Below are 16,402 nucleotides of genomic sequence, written 5' to 3'. Positions count from 1 at the left end.
CTCATCTTGTAGGCTTTGGAATCTCTTCAAGGGTGAGACTCGATACCCCCTCGTTGCTACCGTCTTCTAGATTGCATCTTGGCTTGGATTGCGTGTTCGCCGTAGGAAAATTTTTGTTTTCTATGCAACGTTATCCTACAGTGGTATCAGAGCCGTGTCTATGCATAGATGGTTGCACGAGTAGTACACAATGGTTTGTGGGCGTTGATGCTCTTGTTATCTTTAGTTTGAGTACTTTGCATCTTTATGGCATAGTGGGATGAAGCGGCTCGGACTAACTTTACATGACTGCGTTCATGAGACTTGTTCCTCGTTCGACATGCAACTTGTATTGCATAAGAGGCTTTGCGGGTGTCTGTCTCTCCTACTATAGTAAAGATTCAATTTACTCTTCTATTGAAAACATTAGTATCAACGTTGTGGTTCATGTTCGTAGGTAGATTAGATCTCTCTCGAAAACCCTAAACCACGTAAAATATGCAAACCAAATTAGAGACGTCTAACTAGTTTTTGCAGGGTTTGGTGATGTGATATGGCCATAATGTGATGATGAATATGTATGAGATGATCATTATTGTATTGTGGCAACCGGCAGGAGCCTTATGGTTGTCTTTAAATTTCATGTTGAGTAGTATTTCAAAGTAGTTGTAATAGTTGCTACATGGAGGACAATCATGAAGACGGCGCCATTGACCTTGACGCTACGCCGACGATGATGGAGATCATGCCCGAAGATGATGGAGATCATATCCGTGCTTTGGAGATGAAGATCAAAGGCGCAAGAACAAAAGGGCCATATCATATCACATATGAACTGCATGTGATGTTAATCCTTTTTATGCATCTTATTTTGCTTAGATCGTGACGGTAGCATTATAAGATGATCCCTCACTAAAATCTCAAGATAATAAAGTGTTCATCCTTAGTAGCACCGTTGCCAAGTCTTGTCGTTTCGAAGCACCTCGTGATGATCGGGTGTGATAGATTCAATAAGTACATATAACGGGTGCAAGACAGTTTTGCACATGCGGATACTAAGGTGGCCTTGACGAGCCTAGCATGTACGAGACATGGTCTCGGAACACGTGATACCGAAAGGTAGAGCATGAATCATATGGTTGATATGATGAACACTTTGAGTGTTCGCCATTGAAATCACACCTTTTCTCGTGATGATCGGGTTTAGGTGCGGTGGATTTGGTTCGTGTGATCACTAAGACAATGCGAGGGATATTGTTTTGAGTGGGAGTTCACTTAGGTTTTTAATTATGTTGAATTAAAATTTGAACTCAATTTGTCATAAACTTAGTCTAAACTATTGCAAATATATGTTGTAGAGATGGCGTCCCCAATCAATTTTAATCAGTTCCTAGAGAAAGAGAAACTTAAGAGCAACGGTAGCAACTTCACCGATCGGTTCCGTCATGTGAGGATCTTCCTCTCTCGGCGGAAATCTGCAATTTGTGCTTGATGCACCGCTAGGTGACCCTCCTGCAGAAGATGAATCCGATGAAGTAAAAGCTGTTTACGCGACTCGGAAAACTCGGTACTCTCAAGTTCAGTGTGCCATCCTGTGCAGTCTGGAATCCGATCTTCAAAAACGTTTTGAGCACCATGATCCTCATGAGTTGATGAATGAGCTGAAAGCTATATTCGAAACTCATGCGGCAGTGGAATGCTATGAAGCATCGAAACATTTCTTCAGCTGTATGATGGAAGAAGGCAGCTCCGTTAGTGAGCACATGCTCGCCATGACCGGGCATGCGAAGAAACTCAAGACTTGGGAATAGTGATTCCTAACAGATCGGGATTAATCGTGTCCTTCAATCACTGCCACCAAGTTACAAGAACTTTGTGATGAACTACAATATGCAGAACATGAACAAGGAGTTACCTGAACTTTTTGGCATGCTAAAAGCTGCTGAGATTGAGATCAAGAAAGAGCACCAAGTGTTGATGGTCAACAAGACCACCAGCTTTCAAGAAACAGGCAAGTCTAAGGGAAAATTCAAGAAGGGTGGCAAGAAAGCTGCCACGCCTCCTATGAAACCTAAGAACGGCCCTAAGCCCGATGCTGAGTGCTATTATCGCAAGGAGAAGGGACACCGGAAGCGTAATTGCTCCAAGTATCCGGCTGATCTCGAAGAGCGGCCTTGTCAAGAAGAAGAAAGAAGGTATATTTGATATACATGTTATAGATGTTCATTTCACTGGTTCTCGTTCTAGTACCTGGTATTTGATACTGGTTCGGTTGCTCATATTTGTAACTCGAAACAGAACTAAAGAATAAACGACAACTCGCTGAAAGATGAAGTGACGATGCGCGTTGGAAACGGATCCAAGGTCAATGTGATCGCAATCGGCACACTTCCTCTACATCTACCTTCGGGATTAGTTTTAAGCCTAAATAATTGCTATTATGTACCTGCGTTGAGCATGAACATTATATCCGGATCTTGTTTAATGCAAGACGGTTATTCATTCAAGTCCGAGAATAATGGTTGTTCTATTTTTATGAATAATATCTTTTATGGTCGAGCACCACAAAAGAATGGCTTATTTCTATTAGATCTCGATAGTAGTGATACGCATATACATAACCTTGTTGCTATGCGCATTAAACTTAATGATAATTCTACTTATATGTGGCACCTGCTGCCTTGGTCATATTGGAGTGAAACGCATGAAGAAACTCCATACCGATGGATTACTTGAATCACTTGACTTTGAGTCACTTGATAGATGCGAAGCATGTCTAATGGGTAAAATGACAAAGACTCCATTTTCTCAGGTATGATGGAGCGAGCCACCGACTTATTGGAAATCATACATACAGATGTATGTGGACCAATGAGCGTAGCATCGCGCGGTGGTTATCGTTATGTTCTAACCTTCACAGATGATCTGAGTAGATATGGGTATATCTATTTCATGAAACATAAATCCGAAACTTTCGAGAAGTTTAAGGAATTTCAAAGTGAAGTAGAAAATCAACGTAACAAGAAGATCAAATTTCTACGATCTGATCGTGGAGGTGAATATCTGAGTTATGAGTTTGGCATGCATTTAAAGAAATGCGGAATACTTTCACAATTGCCACCGCCGGAACACCTCAACGAAACGGTGTGTCCGAACGTCGTAATCGAACTCTCTTAGATATGGTTCGTAGTATGATGTCTCTTACTGATTTGCCGTTATCATTTTGGAGTTATGCATTAGAGACAGCCGCATTCACTTTAAATAGAGCACCATCAAAATCCGTAGAAACGACACCGTATGAATTATGGTTTAATAAGAAACCTAAGCTGTCGTTCCCGAAAGTTTGGGGTTGCGAAGCCTATGTAAAGAAGTTACAACCGACAAGCTAGAACCCAAAGCGGAGAAATGCGTCTTCATAGGATACCCTAAGGAAACTATAGGGTACACTTTCTATCACAAATCCGAAGGCAAAATCTTTGTTGCTAAGAACGGAACCTTTCTTGAGAAAGAATTTCTCACTAAAGAAGTGACTGGAAGAAAAGTAGAACTCGATGAGATTGATGAATCTATACTCGTTGATCGCAGTAGCGCAGCATCCGGAAGTTGTACCCGTACCGCCTACACCGGCAACAGAGGAAGCTAATGATAATGATCATGAAACTTCGAACGAGGAAACTACTGAACCTCGCAGATCGACAAGGGAACGTGCCACTCCTGATTGGTATGATCCTTGTCTAAATGTCATGATTGTAGATAACAATGATGAGGACCCCGCGACGTATGAAGAAGCGATGATGAGCTCAGATTCCAACAAATGGCAAGAAGCCATGAAATCCGAAATGGGATCCATGTATGATAACAAAGTATGGACTTTGGTAGACTTACCCGATAGCCGAAAGGCTGTCGAGAATAAATGGATCTTCAAGAGAAAAACAGATGTCGATGGTAATATTACCGTCTATAAAGCTCGACTTGTCGCAAAGGGTTTCCGACAAATTCAAGGAGTTGACTACGATGAGACTTTCTCACCTGTAGCGAAGCTAAAATCTGTGAGGATTTTGTTAGCAATAGCTGCATTTTTCGATTATGAGATTTGGCGATGGATGTCAAAACGGCGTTCCTTAATGGAGATATTGAGGAAGAGTTGTATATGGTACAACCCAAAGGTTTTGTCGATCCTAAAAATGTCGACAAAGTATGCAAACTTCAGCGTTCAATCTATGGACTGAAGCAAGCATCAAGAAGTTGGAACCGACGCTTTGATAAGGTGATCAAAGACTTCGGGTTTATACAAAGGTCATGGAGAGGCCTGTATTTACAAGAAAGTGAGTGGGAGCTCAGAGCATTCCTGATATTATATGTAGATGACATATTATTGATCGGGAATGATATAGAACTATTAAGCAGTGTTAAGGGTTATTTGAATAATAGTTTTTCAATGAAAGACCTTGGTGAAGCATCGTATATATTAGGCATCAAGATTTATAGAGATAGATCAAGACGCCTAATAGGGCTATCACAGAGTACATATCTGGACAAGATTCTAAAGAAGTTTAGAATGGACGAAAGTAAGAAAGGGTTCTTACCTATGTTACTGTGCAAGGTATTGAGTAAAACTCAAGGACCGGCTACGGCAGAAGAAAGAGAAAGGATGTGTAACATCCCCTATGCCTCGCGTAGGATCTATCATGTATGCCATGCTATGTACTAGACCGGATATAGCACATGCCGTTAGTTTGACTAGCAGATATCAAAGTGATCCAGAATGGAACACCGGACAGCGGTCAAGAATATCCCGAAGTACTTGAAAAGAACTAAGGATATGTTTCTTTGTTATGGAGGTGACCAAGAGCTCGTTGTAAACGGTTACACCGATGCAAGTTGGAACACCGATCCCGATGACTCTAAGTCACAATGCAGGTACGTGTTTATATTGAATGGTGCTGCAGTAAGCTGGGCAAGCTCGAAGCAAAGGCACGGTGGCGAAGTCTTCAACAGAATCAGAGTACATAGCGGCTTCGAGGCTTCATCGTAAGCGGTATGGATGAAGAGGTTCATTGTAGAGCTCGGTGTGGTTCCTAGTGCATTGGACCCATTAATCATTTACTGTGATAACATGGGTGCCATCGCCAATGCTCAAGAGCCAAGGTCACACAAGAGGCTGAAGCATATCAAGCTGCGTTACCACTCGATTTGCGAGTACATCGAAGATGGAGAAGTAAAGATTTGCAAAGTACACACCGATCCGAATGTAGCAGATCCGTTGACTAAAGCTCTCCCTAGGGCAAAGCATGACCAACACCAGAATGCCATGGGTGTTAGGTATATTACAATGTAATCTAGATTATTGACTCTAGTGCAAGTGGGAGATCAAGGAGATATGCCCTAGAGGCAATAATAAAGTGGTTATTATTTATATCTTTATGTTTATGATAAATGTTTATATATCATGCTAGAATTGTATTAACCGAAACATTAGTACATGTGTGATATGTAGACAAACAAGAAGTCCCTAGTATGCCTCTTAAACTAGCTTGTTGATTAATGGATGATTAGTTTCATAATCATGAACATTGGATGTTATTAATAACAAGGTTATGTCATTGTGTGAATGATATAATGGACACACCCAATTAAGCGTAGCATAAGATCTCGTCATTAAGTTATTTGCTATAAGCTTTTGATACATAGTTACCTAGTCCTTATGACCATGAGATCATGTAAATCACTTATACCGGAAAGGTACTTTGATTACACCAAACACCACTGCGTAAATGGGTGGCTATAAAGGTGGGATTAAGTATCCTAAAGTATGAGTTGAGGCATATGGATCAACAAGTGGGATTTGTCCATCCCGATGACTCGGATAGATATACTGGGCCCTCTCGGTGGAATGTAGTCTAATGTCTTGCAAGCATATGAATGAGTTCATAAGAGACCACATACCACGGTACGAGTAAAGAGTACTTGTCATGAGACGAGGTTGAACAAGGTATAGAGTGATACCGAAGATCAAACCTCGGACAAGTAAAATATCGCGAGACAAAGGGAATTGGTAATGTATGTGAATGGTTCATTCGATCACTAAAGTCATCGTTGAATATGTGGGAGCCATTATGGATCTCCAGATCCCGCTATTGGTTATTGGTCTGAGTGAGTACTCAACCATGTCCGCATAGTTCTCGAACCGTAGGGTGACACACTTAAAGTTGGATGTTGAAATGGTAGCACTTGAATTATGGAATGGAGTTCGAATATTTGTTCGGAGTCCCGGATGAGATCCCGGACATCACGAGGAGTTCCGGAATGGTCCGGAGAATAAGATTCATATATAGGATGTCATTTTATGTGAAATAAAATGTCGCGGAAGGTTCTATGGAAGGTTCTAGAAGGTTCTAGAAAAGTCCGGAAGAAACCACCAAGGAAGGTGGAGTCCACAAGGGACTCCACCTCCATGGCCGGCCAGCCCTAGTGGGGGTGGAGTCCCAAGTGGACTCCACCATAGGGGGCCGGCCACCCCCCACATGGGAGGTGGGAATCCCACCTTTGGGTGGGAGTCCTAGTTGGGCTAGGTTTGCCCCCTCCTATGGAAGGTTTTGGTTTCGGGTCTTATTCGAAGACTTGGACACCAACACTTGGGATCCACCTATATAATGAGGGGCCAAGGGAGGGGGCCGGCCACCCCAAGACCATAGCTTGGCCGCCCCTTGAGTGGCCGGCCACCCTCCCAAACCCTAGCTTTGCTCCTCCACTTCATATTTCCCGCGTAGCTTAGCGAAGCTCCGCCGGACTTCTACACCGCCACCGACACCACGCCGTCGTGCTGTCGGATTCAAGAGGAGCTACTACTTCCGCTGCCCGCTGGAACGGGGAGGTGGACGTCGTCTTCATCAACAACCGAACGTGTGACCGAGTACGGAGGTGCTGCCCGTTCGTGGCGCCGGAACCGATCGTGATCAAGATCTTCTACGCGCTTTTGCAAGCGGCAAGTGATCGTCTACCGCAGCAACAAGAGCCTCATCTTGTAGGCTTTGGAATCTCTTCAAGGGTGAGACTCGATACCCCCTCGTTGCTACCGTCTTCTAGATTGCATCTTGGCTTGGATTGCGTGTTCGCCGTAGGAAAATTTTTGTTTTCTATGCAACGTTATCCTACACCGGTATGGATGTCTAAGTTGAAGAATAATCAATAGCGAGAAATCCAATGCGAGCTTTCTCCTTAGACCTTTGTACAGGCGGCATAGAGGTACCCCTTTGTGACACTTGGTAAAAACAGTGCATTGTGATGATCCGGTAGTCCAAGCTAATTAGGACAAGGTGCGGGCACTATTAGTACACTATGCATGAGGCTTGCAACTTATAAGATATAATTTACATAACTCATATGCTTTATTACTACCGTTGACAAAATTGTTTCATGTTTTCAAAATCAAAGCTCTAGCACAAATATAGCAATCGATGCTTTTCCTCTATGGAGGACCATTCTTTTACTTTCAATGTTGAGTCAGTTCACCTATTTCTCTCCACCTCAAGAAGCAAACACTTGTGTGAACTATGCATTGATTCCTACATACTTGCTTATTGCACTTATTATATTACTCTATGTTGACAATATCCATGAGATATACATGTTACAAGTTGAAAGCAGCCGCTGAAACTTAATCTTCTTTTGTGTTGCTTCAATGCTTTTACTTTGAATTATTGCTTTATGAGTTAACTCTTATGCAAGACTTATTGATGCTTGTCTTGAAGTGCTATTCATGAAAAGTCTTTGCTTTATGATTCACTTGTTTACTCATGTCATACACATTGTTTTGATCGCTGCATTCACTACATATGCTTTACAAATAGTATGATCAAGATTATGATGGCATGTCACTCCAGAAATTATCTGTGTTATCGTTTTACCTGCTCGGGACGAGCAGAACTAAGCTTGGGGATGCTGATACGTCTCCGACGTATCGATAATTTCTTATGTTCCATGCCACATTATTGATGTTATCTACATGTTTTATGCACACTTTATGTCATATTCGTGCATTTTCTGGAACTAACCTATTAACAAGATGCCGAAGTGCCAGTTGCTGTTTTCTGCTGTTTTTGGTTTCAGAAATCCTAGTAACGAAATATTCTCGGAATTGGACGAAATCAACGCCCAGGTCCCTATTTTTCCACGAAGCTTCCAGAAGTCCGAAGATGAAACGAAGTGGGGCCACGAGGTGCCCGGACTACAGGGCGGCGCGGCCTAGGGTTGGGCCGCGCGGCCCTGTCATCTGGAGCCCTCGTGTGCCCTCCTGACTTGCCCTTTCGCCTACTTAAAGCCTCCGTGACGAAACCCCCAGTACCGAGAGCCACGATACGAGAAAACATACTGAGACGCCGCCGCCGCCAATCCCATCTCGGGGGATTCTGGAGATCGCCTCCGGCACCCTGCCGGAGAGGGGAATCATCTCCCGGAGGACTCTACACCGCCATGGTCGCCTCCGGAGTGATGAGTGAGTAGTCTACCCCTGGACTATGGGTCCATAGCAGTAGCTAGATGGTTGTCTTCTCCCCATTGTGCTTTCATTGTTGGATCTTGTGAGCTGCCTAACATGATCAAGATCATCTATCTGTAATTCTATATGTTGCATTTGTTGGGATCCGATGAATGGAGAATACTTGTTATGTTGATTATCAAAGTTATATCTACGTGTTGTTTATGATCTTGCATGCTTTCCGTTACTAGTAGATGCTCTGGCCAAGTAGATGCTTGTAACTCCAAGAGGGAGTACTTATGCTCGATAGTGGGTTCATGCCTGCATTGACACCGGGACAAAGGATGTAAAGTTCTAAGGTTGTGTTGTGCTGTTGCCACTAGGGATAAAACATTGATGCTATGTCTAAGGATGTAGTTGTTGATTACATTACGCACCATACTTAATGCAATTGTCTGTTGCTTTGCAACTTAATACTGGAAGGGGTTCGGATGATAACCTGAAGGTGGACTTTTTAGGCATAGATGCAGTTGGATGGCGGTCTATGTACTTTGTCGTAATGCCCAATTAAATCTCACTATAATCATCATGATATGTATGTGCATGGTCATGCTCTCTTTATTTGTCAATTGCCCAACTGTAATTTGTTCACCCAACATGCTGTTCGTCTTATGGGAGAGACACCTCTAGTGAACTGTGGACCCCGGTCCAATTCTTTACTGAAATACAATCTACTGCAATATTTGTTCTACTGTTTTTTGCAAACAATCATCTTCCACACAATACGGTTAATCCTTTGTTACAGCAAGCCGGTGAGATTGACAACCTCACTGTTTCGTTGGGGCAAAGTACTTTGGTTGTGTTGTGCAGGTTCCACGTTGGCGCCGGAATCTCTGGTGTTGCGCCGCACTACATCCCGCCGCCATCAACCTTCAACGTGCTTCTTGACTCCTACTGGTTCGATTAAACCTTGGTTTCTTACTGAGGGAAACTTGCCGCTGTGCGCATCACACCTTCCTCTTGGGGTTCCCAACGGACGTGCCAACCACACGCATCAGCGCTCAAGTCCTACCACGTTGATGTTGAACGAGAATCTTGGCTGGCACCTCCCAGGGTATATGCATTCCACCATGTCAACGGCGTATGCCGGTGAGTTCGGCACTTCTGATGCTGCCAACGCGAGTGGCGTCGGTGGCTGGGACTGGAGTGGCACCTCTCCTTGGTAAGTCCCGAGAGCTGGTCCTGACGGAGAGTACTGATGCCTCATGATTTCCTGGATCACCCGAAGAGCGACACGCTCCAAAGTGTCCACCAGGCTCTCAGAATGGCGGTGCAGCGAGTGAGCTACCAGGAAGTTAATCTCCTGACGCGGGGACCTGGTGCGTTCTTCTGACGGGGCGGACAGGTCCACTCCATCGAGCGCGCCTTCAGGTGCGAACCCTTTCCATCTGATGCCATGTGAGCGGGTTCTGTGAAAAGAGCCGATGAGGTCGGCTTCGAGGATTGCTTTGACCTCGTCATACTTCTTCTTGAGCTCCTCGGTCAGATCCTCGTACGTGACTGGGGTGCCTTCCGCCATCTCAGATGTAGATGGCGATGCGGTTGATGTCGAAGATTGTCCCACCGGGCGTGCCAGAATGTGTTGCGGTCAAAACCCACCGGCGAGCAGCGACGGGCAACACAGTAGAGCCGGGAGGCTGTCAGGGCTGCGGCTGGCCCTGGTCCCTCCGAGCGACGGCCCGCAAAGACTCGGCACGCACGTCCGATGCTGGTGCAAGGGCATGCCACGTAGTGCTCTCACCGCATAATTGGAACGTCTTACACATAGTTGAGCCTGGCAGACACGAAAGGTAACAGAAAACTAGTCCTAGAAAAGGCCTAAAAACCAACACAGGGTCGATTCCCGGAACAACTCCTCTAGGATCGGCGAACCATACCTTACGCACTACTGGATCATTCAACCCGTTTGCAAGGCCTGACTATGCGGATATCAAGCTAATCCTTGGCCAGCAAGGAACAACCATAACAGATCAGATGTACTAAATAAAAACCAAGCAAGATGCTGCCCTTACACCTAAGATAGGTGCCAAGGCAGCTAGATATCTAGGGGAAGCATAACTAAGCAAACATATCATAAAAGTATCGATGCCAACCCCAGAACATCTATGATAAAAGTATTACTCGCCATCAACAAGGCTTTAGTACGAGCAACACATAACAACGAATAAACCGATACTGCCCAGATCGCAAGATGCGATCTGGGCAGCACGACGCTTACCTGGAAGAAACCCTCGAAACAAGGGGTGGCAATGCGCCGAGATTGTGTTTGTTGTGAACGTGGTCGTCCCCCTTCCTCAATAACTCTAGGTACATATTTATAGTCCGTGGACTTTCTACCTTTCGAATAAACCTAACTGTGTACGAACTAAACTCTATCTCTTAATTCTAACTGAAACGTAATCTACCATAACATACAGATACACGGGCAATCTAGCCCAAACTCTTGCACGAGGCCGATTCAGAAACACTTTATGCACATATCCTCTAAGCCCATCTCAATCGCGGCCCAACTCCCAATGTGGCTAAAATCTGGCGGTAACAGGGGGCTGCTTTAGGAACCGATGCTTCAGAAGCAGCAACGTCCGGCGGGGTGGCTCCGGGTTTGGCCTTCTTGGCTGGCGGCTCGACGAAACCTTCGTCACTGAGAAGGGAATTAATAAAAAAAGTTATGAACGGAATGCAAGAGGCAAAAGGATGAAATATGGCTTCAAGGAAAAAGACACTTACATGTCGAAGAGGTCATCCTCATCGGCGAAGCCGCCGGTTGATCTGTTTGCTGGTGAAGACCTGGCCCCCTCCACAGCTGCATCAACAAAGGCACCATGATCAACCTCATCATCACGCACTGATCCTTTTGTGTTGCAAGTATCATCGGCTGGGGGAGGAAGGTTGGCATAGGCAGCTTCCAAATCTATCGGGTTGTCACATTCATCTTCTGGATCTACATGTTCGGCAGTGCGAAAATCAGCAGGAACTGAGGAACCTCTTCCTTCGGAATTGTCATTTGGTGAATCCTGCGAGTTTCCAGAAACTATGGGAACCTGCTGAAGAATCGAGTGAATAAGAACAATGCAAACATGTCGACTAAATGAACATTGTCGGCTAAGCAAAAATACTATATTAAGGGTATGAGAAAGCAAGTTACCTCTGACAACGGATGGTTGGCGTCGAGAGGAGCATAGGAAGATAACAGTGGGATCGAGTCCTCCTGGCTAAAGAGAGTAAGGCGACGGACTTCATCAAGCAGCTCCTTCTCCGACAGTTCAGCGGCATTAATTCTGGTTTCATCTTTTGGACCTGTATACATCCACATTGGGCGAACCCTCGCCATGACTGGCTGAACTCGACGCCTCAGAAACACCGCTGCTACCTCCGTGCCAATCATGGTTTGACCATCGGCTTCTTTGATCCGAAGGAATTTGGTGAATAGCTCATCGGCTACTGCTTTTTCGTCAGAGGAAAGTATGTTCCTCCAGGAATCCTTCGGCTTAGCCTCAAGAACATTGACAAAGCAAGGGAGCTGGGACTCGGTTGTCGCAGAATCTTTGACATAAAACCACTTCAGTCTCCATCCTTGCACGGATTCTCTCATCGGGAAACTAAAGTAATTAACCTCCGAGCGAGCCACGAACCCCACACCTCCAATGACAAAGGACCCATTGCTACTGCTGTACCTCTTAACGTAGAAGATTTTCTTCCACAATCCGAAATGGGGCTCGATGCCCAAAAATGCCTCACAAAGGGTGATAAACACAGCAACATGAAGAATTGAGTTGGGAGTAAGTTGCCACAGTTGGATTTCATAAGTCCGAAGAAGGCGAAGGAGGAATTCATGGGCAGGAAGCGAAAGGCCCCGGTGTAGGAATGATAAGAACACCACAGTGAAACCAGCAGGAGGATTAGGCCGAGAGATCGCACCTGGAAGAATCACGTCTCCCTCGTCGGGGGAGACCAACCCAAGGCTTCGAGCCCTCTTCTCATCGCGTTTGGTGATGGAGGACGCCAGCCAATCTCCTGGCTTGGCCAAAGAGCCTGGCGGCGCCGACGGCGCAGGAGCCGTAGGAGGAGCATCTGAGGGATTCTTCCTTGAGAGAGTGGAGGAAGATTTGGCGGCGGTACCACCGGTCGTAGAGCTGCCGGCGGCAGTGACATTCTTCTTCTTCACCATTGTTTAGATCTGGGGAAGACTGGAGAAGCGGTGACGGCGGCGCAGCGGTTGCAGAAGGAACAAAAAGAAAGGCGGATGTGAGAAAGGATTAGGGGTTTCTCGCCCTTGGGAGATCTTAAGAAGAGAAGAGTTGCGTAAGCACGTGTCGTTGGTGCCAGTCTATCAGAACCGGCCTATTTCCGATTAATGGTTGCGGAAATCGAGGAGACATCTTGGTAACTGCGCACAGAAAGCGGAAATTGCTTGATAACAGGACCAAGACAGAGAAAGAATGGGCCCATCGGGTCACGTCTTGTCAGTTAGAACCAGGATATTGATAAAACGTCATTAGTGATGTCATAAAAGTTGCATGAGGTATTCGAAGGGAAAAAACTATCGGATGGTGGACTTGAATCTAAGCACAGATTACAAAGCATCTACGCTTAGACTCGGGGGCTACTCCCATCGGGAGCGCTGGCGCGCACCCGATACGATTAAAGGACTCGAACAAAAAGAAGGGCGATGAAGAGAAAGAGGGTTGTTTAACTCGATTCTGCACCCAGTTGCAAGCACCTGTGCCCAGACTCGGGGGCTACTCCCATCGGGAGCGCTGGAAGCGCACCCGATAAAATTTTTAGCACTCCAGGGTCATGCCCGGGGACTTGACTCTGTGTAGAGTGACGATGTTTTACCATCGGTAGTTAACCAACAAAAGTTGGGCACGTTACTCATTATCCCTTGCAAGAGGAAAATATATCGGATGACCTATGAAGATCTGCAAAAAACTTCGGCAGAGAAGAATGTTCGAGTAGTGCAACTTAAGTCTACGCACGGATTACAAGCATCCGTACATAGACTCGGGGGCTACTCCCATCGGGAGCGCTGACGCGCACCCGATATAAAGGTCGATGATGATTTAAGATGAACAAGGACAATCAAGGAGAAGAACATCAACAGAAAACATGCTTCAGTCTCTACCCGAACAATGTTCGGCTAGACACTCGGGGGCTACTGACGTGGGCATTACCCTTCGGGTAAACGACATTGCCCTATCTTGTATTGACTAATTGGAGGCCCATGAAGACACCTGGAGGCAAGATGGGCCGCATGGACGGTGCGCCAGAGGAATCCTTGACGGGCAAGACAAGGAGGCAGCCGAACAAGGAAAGATTGGATCTAAAACTACTGTAAACCTAGTCGTACTCGGTTAGATCTCTTGAGACCTGGCCTCATATATAAAGGCCAGGAGAGGGGCTGCCGAGGGACAGAATCAATCGTAGCAACGCTAGCCACCAGCAAGTCCAGAGCTAGGTCACCGTAGCACTTAGCCTCTCGACGAAATCTCAGCTGAACTATTCGGCACCCCATTGTAACCCGTTATCATCATAATCAAGAACAGACAGGCAGGATGTAAGGGTTTTACCTCATTGAGGGCCCCGAATCTGGGTAAATCGCTCTCCCCGCTTGTCTGTGAACCGATGTCTCGTGTCAGCCTGCAGGATTCCGCTAACCCTAAGCCCCAAACGAAGGGCATTGCCGAGGAGTACCCTCGACAGGGCCCGTCAGCATTAGAGTACTATATTGGAATCTCAGCGATTTGTTGGTCTATATGGGAGCATCGCTCCGGCCTCTGCATCAATAGATGCACACAACCATATCTTTTATTAAAACACCTAGTTCGAAATAGTGTACTTATTACAATCATATGGAAGCTAATGCTGCAACAATAAACAGCCACACAAAGATGAACAGCAAGCAAAATCTATCCATCTTCAATCTTCAATCCTTCTAATGTGCCGCCATCCAGTAGCCTGGAAATAGCAATCCCGTGCGACCGTCAAGATTCGGTTGCATCCAATAGTCATAGTATCCCGCTGGTCCTCCAGGAGAAGATACGCCCAAAGTTGAATCCAGTGCGCCGCACGAATAATAACCTGCAAAAAATTGGTTCCCTTTTGTTTATTAAACAAAATATCATTTCTACTTGTCCATATAGACCAACAAATCACTGAGATTCCAATACGAATATGCTCCTTATCATTCTTTTCCACTGCATTCAACCAATTGCCAAACATATTCGTGACATTAGCAGGAGGAGGAATGTTATAAACAAAATATACCATTCTCCAGATTAATTTTGGAAATGGATAAGATAGAAACAAGTGATCAATAGTCTCATTATTATCACGGAAACAACATTTTTGACTACCCGTCCACTTCCTCTTAATTAGATTATCCTTAGTAAGCAACACTTTATTACTAAGAAACCACATAAATATCTTTATCTTGAGGGGTATTTTAATCTCCCAAAGGTATTTTCTCATAAATCTAGTATGTCCATTCACAAGGTCAAGGTACATGGATTTAACTGAAAAAACCCCCGACTCTGTTAACTTCCATATAAACTGGTCTTTATCATTGTTCAGTTGTACCATCGTTAGTCGTTCACATAAATGTATCCACAAATTCCACTTATGTTCATTAAAATATCTTCTAAAATCAATATTAATAGGGGATTGATTCAACACCGTTGATACCAACACATTTTTCCGTTGGACAATATTATAAAGAGACGGATATTGTTGAGCTAACGGCACTTCGCCCAATCAGATATCCTCCCAGAACCGAACCGTCATCCCATTCCCAATTTTAAATTTACCCCTCTTAAAGAACTCATCTTTTACTTCCATCAGCCCATTCCAAAAGGGTGAATCAGTAGGTTTCGTCTCCACCTGAGCCAACGTTTTATTTTTAACATATTTGTTATGCAACAATTGCTGCCAAACCCCTTCTTCTGATAATAATTTGAATAACCATTTACTTAACAAACATTTATTTTTCAATTCAAGGACCTCGATCCCTAGGCCCACTTGATCCTTTGGTCGGCAAATAATATTCCATCAAGATAATCTATATTTCTTTGTGTGTTCATCCGATTGCCAAAAAATACGAGATCGATAAAAATCAAGCCTCTTCCTCACACCTTTAGGGATCATTAGAGTACTATATTGAAGGGTCTGACTTACACCTCCCGGTTAGTTCTGGGTGCAAAATCTTGTCGATGACGGTGCCCGTCAGAGAGAACTCGTCAGTGAGACAATGGTTTTTGTACTAGTGATTATGGACTTTTGAACCATTGGTTTGGTTAACTATTCTGGTTCTAACTTTGAATCCTATTAGGTGTTAATCAGAAGATACAAGATCTTAGACGTAGAACTCTAATGTTTGGTTTCTTCCCACCTCTCCCCAAGTTGATTTTATGACATTGTTGCAGGAAACAAGCCTCTCCAGGGAGGTTCTGTATCGCCCCCACTACTAATAGTTCCTCAAATGTAGATGATGCGGTCAACTAAGTTTTCAGTTCAAAAAATGAAAGCATTGGATAGTAATTTATATTACTGGGAATTATCTAAAAACTAATTTACAATGACATCACAATGATCAATAAATTACAATGACATCAATTAAATATGAAGTATCTATATCTTTCGTAACTCTGTGAACAATTAATGAATCAGCCGATTTGATCTTTGTAACCAAAACCAAGGACAAATGCTACAACCACAGATGACACCAACACTCCAAGAAAAAATATGGAAGTAACAGAAGTGGCGAAGCCAAGACCTATGGCATCAAGAGAAGAACACCATTGGTAAAATTAATTGTATAGGTAGTAAGTATCCTTGTTATCAATGATTAAGTTAAAAATATTATTGGTTTCAACTATACCTGAGCATTTC

Source organism: Lolium perenne, chromosome 2 (genome assembly GCF_019359855.2).
Source record: "Lolium perenne isolate Kyuss_39 chromosome 2, Kyuss_2.0, whole genome shotgun sequence".
Classification (NCBI taxonomy): domain Eukaryota; kingdom Viridiplantae; phylum Streptophyta; class Magnoliopsida; order Poales; family Poaceae; genus Lolium; species Lolium perenne.
The sequence above is the reverse complement of the archived record's forward strand: the minus strand, read 5'-3'. Positions refer to the sequence as shown.